Source organism: Mauremys reevesii, linkage group 24 (genome assembly GCF_016161935.1).
Source record: "Mauremys reevesii isolate NIE-2019 linkage group 24, ASM1616193v1, whole genome shotgun sequence".
Taxonomy (NCBI): domain Eukaryota; kingdom Metazoa; phylum Chordata; order Testudines; family Geoemydidae; genus Mauremys; species Mauremys reevesii.
Window position 1 is genome coordinate 11997004 of NC_052646.1, and position 3987 is coordinate 12000990.

At 51.7% G+C, this 3987-nt stretch overlaps 1 long non-coding RNA gene across 1 annotated transcript; it reads left to right on the forward strand.

Annotated features, from left to right (window-relative positions):
* The first annotated feature begins 725 nt into the window (after window positions 1–725).
* LOC120390433 lies at window positions 726–3687 on the forward strand. The gene is made up of 3 exons (XR_005591079.1): window positions 726–873; window positions 1718–1812; window positions 3076–3687. It is a non-coding gene; the product is annotated as an uncharacterized LOC120390433 (long non-coding RNA).
* Window positions 3688–3987: the final 300 nt, after the last annotated feature.

Here is a 3987-nt window from a genome sequence, read left to right on the forward strand (position 1 = left end):
GCAATGGTCTTGGGAGAACATCTCACTCTAGCTTTCTCATTCCCAGAGAGATGCTGCTCATGCTGCTTCAGCCCGTGGTGCCGAGTACAGCGTATAACAAAGCTGAGTCATTCTTAAGACTGGCCAGACTTGGAACAGAGTAGAGAGAAAGAAAAAAAGATAGGCTAGTATAGAGAAGTGGGGTGAAATGATGTACCAAGACAGAGGCAGCAGGAATCTAAAACGTCAGTGTCACAAAGTGGGGATTTTCCCTTGTTATGGTGTATGTGTGTCTTACTGTTGAGCCTATGTGTATTTTACTGTTTTGCATGAATACTGTGTGTGCCTCAGTTTCCCTGCATGCTGCACTAATACCTCGGTGGTGGGAATAGGGGTGCGTGACTTTGGCCGAGACCTCTGGGGCAGGTGAGGCTGCTCCAGCTGCCTGCCCATATGCTATGACTGGTGCCTTTTGTAACCTGATACCCAGGAGGGGGATACAACCAGGTGACGCCCAGGTGACTCTTTACCTGGGAAGCAAGACAAAGACAGGGAGGAGGAGCAATGGGGGTGTGGGAGGTCGGGTTGCTGGAAGGTAGGCTGTCTGCTTGGGAGGACTGGAAGAGCTTCTGGCTCAGGACTTCCCAAGATGGACTTGGCTGAAAGTCACTGATTTCTGTGCTAACAAGTTGTGTTCTACCCACTGCATTCCTGTCAACTAATAAACCTTCTGTTTTACTAGCTGGCTGAGAGTCACTGCTGACTGCGGAGTTGGGGTGCAAGGCACTCTGGCTTCCCCAGGAGCCCCGTCTGGGTGGACTTGCTGCAGCAAGCGCACGGCGTAGAAGGGGATGCTGAATGCTCCGAGGTCAGATCCAGGAAGGTCGAAGCTGTGTAAGCATCTTGCCCTGGAGACAGTGCGCACAAAGAGCGGAGGGTCCCCCAGACTCCTGACTGGCCTCGTATGGAGACGTTCCAGAGCATAACCTGGGGACTCCGTGATTTGGGGACTCTGTGACAGTCAGCTCAGATATGGTGATGGGCACCTTCTGAGAACAAAAATAAAGTATGCCAGAGGTTATTTAGGGTGCAATTATACCACAGCTCCCCCCACCAACTTTGAGCCTGTAGAAGTGGGCAATCCCAGGCCCAAAATTAGCAACTGAGCCCTACCTGATCCCCTCACTGACTGTGGGGGGGCTAACCCTGATTAGCAGAGGTAAGAGTCGATATGCCAAGGTAGTAGCACTAGGCTCTGCCAGCCAGGAGCCAGAGGAAGGGGGGACAACATCCCCCTCTTGTCATCACCGCTAGCCAGAGGCAAGGAAGGCCACATGAGAGGATGCTCCTAAACTGGTCATCAAGGGCTTACCCAGAATATTATGGCCTGGTGACATGCTCCACCCCATCCTAGTTAGTCAGTGGGGGTTTGTTGTAACTTGTGATGCGAGTGAAGGAAGCAGCAAGCTCCCAGCCTGCGGGGCGGGGAATAGGCTGGTTTCTGTTGCACAGAGCAGTCCCTTTCCTGTGTGTGTTGGGGGAGAAGTTACTGGTGAGAGGATGGGGACAGACGCCCCTGTTAGGCTGGACCCAAAGGTGAGACAGACCATGCCTGGGACACACAGTGTGCTCAGGTAAGGAACACACAGACTAAGCAGGACAGGGGGACACAAGCACTAAAGGAGACATAGTGCTGGGAGGTACACAGACATTTATCTATTTATCTATCTCCCACCAGCCACGGTGGCCCCTGTGGCACCATGGGAGTGGCAGTGTCTCCTGTCTCCGTTGCCTGTCAGCCACTGCCAGGCCCGACTGGACTTCCCATTTCCGGTGAGAGCCCAGAAGCAGAAGTTGCCATGAGGTGGTGCCGTGAAGGGTGGTGCTGTTGTCAGGAGAAAGCGGGAGGAGTAGGTGGGGTCCGTGCTAGCATGGGGAGATGCCACCCTTGCTGTGAAAGGGCCCTGGCATTATGGGAGATGTCATCTGCCTGCCATGCCATGCTCTGCACCAGACCCTGCCTGTCACGGGAGTGCAGGCGCCAGCCTGTGGAGCTGAAGTAGGGGAACGCCATACCCCAACACATCAGGCACCCCCCTTTCTCAATTCCCCTTGCCCCTGCCGCCACCCCACCCCACCCCATCAGTTATAGAATGGGAGGAAACGTTACTTCTGCTCACTGTTCCTGGTTGGACTCTAATAGAGCGAGTACCAGAGCATCTTAACTTCCATTCACTGTTCCGGTTGGACTCTAATAGAATCTTAACGTCCAAATTAGGAAAGAGATGGTTTTTCCAGTGGCCATTTACCAGCAAGTGTATGTGATGGAGGCTTTACAGAGTAGGCAGCCACTTCACTGCCTCACCCTGTTTGCTTTTCTTTTTCAATAGCTTTATCGCTATGGCAAAGCTCACAAATGCTCCATAAGGACAAAAATTGCTTGTTTCATAGTAAATATATAAATATGGGCTGAAAAGCCTCATTACTCAGAATAATGTGGAAACTAACACTTTAAAGTGAAGACCCTAGGTTTGATTGTTAATTATGCATGCCCCAGTAACAAAACTTCCAAGGAAGCTCCAAATTATTAATAAATTGTTTATAAGGTTCATTTAAAGTTGAACTTGTTTTTAAGCAATAACCAAGCTCTCGAATGTTTATACAATTACACAATTTTTGGACAACCTTTTTAAATGCAAAGACCTGTTTTAAGCCCGACTTAGACAGCAGTTAAATATGGGATAATTACTGTTTGAAATGTAGAAAGTATTTTTCTTTAGACAAGGTTAACCATTTTTATGTAGGAACATGACTGAATCTGGTCATGTGTGCATCCCAAGAGGCTTGGTCTCAAAGGTCTGCAAGAGGAGCTTGGGGAGGAGTGCAAGAGACTCAGACTGAGGTACTGGGTGCTAGAGTGATGCGGAAATGGGTGTAACCAGCCTATTGAGCCATAGGTGTTGAATCCATTTCTGTTCATCCACTGGAGGTGATGCAGAGCGGATGGGCGAGGGAGGCAGGGAAAGCAGGAGCTCACGCACCAGTAGAGCTTTGGGTAGTGTAGACTCTTTCTTGGGTTATTTCCTGTGCTTGCAGAAGACTCCTCCAGGCCAGTGGAGCGGAGCAGGGCAGGACTCTCAGCCCCAGGAAGAGGATCGGGAAGAAATGGACCTGAGCAATCTAGCCATCCAACTTTCCAGAGGCATGTAACCAGAGAGTCTCAGTCCTCACCTCTCTTCCTTACACATCACTGGGCAAGAGTTCCTGGTCATGGCATGCTAGCCCTGCTCTCTACCTTGCTTCAGCGGATGTGGTTAGGGGAGACCTCTGTGGGATAAAGGCAAGGGGAAAGGACAATAGAATGCTATGCGGTGTGATAAGTTTGGATGTGGGAGCAGCCTGGTGCCTCTTGCATATAGCCATGACTGCCTTGGGGAGACGTAGGACCAGTCCTTCTGGATTAGCAATCACCGGAGCCCAATACCCCCACCAGCTGAGCAGGCCTTGAGGGGCGTGATGGGTTGGAGCACAGAAACACTCCTGGGAACTGCCACCTGCTGTGCCAAGACTACTCCAGACAGGTAGTCTTGTTGAGCCAGACAGGCCCGTCTGCTGCAACACTGACCCAGGGTCTGAACCACGTGCCCCAAAGCAGCAGATTTCACCTGAAAGCAACTTACAGAAGTGTTTCTGTCTTTAACGCGCAGAAGACCCCCCAATCAGGGCCAGCTCCAGACACCAGCGCACCAAACGCGCGCGCGTGGGGCGGTGTCCCGCGGGAGGGCGGCAGGCGGCTCCGGTGGCCATCCCGCAGGGACCGCGACTGCCAGAGCGCCCCCCACGGCATGCCGCCGTGCTTGGGTCAGCGGAATCCTAGAGCCGCCCCTGCTCCAATGGAGTCCAAACCCCAAATAAATCCATTTTACTCTGTATAAAGCTTATACGGGATAAACTCAACATTTTTTCACCCTCTATAACACTGATAGAGAGAGCTGCTTCCCCCCCCCC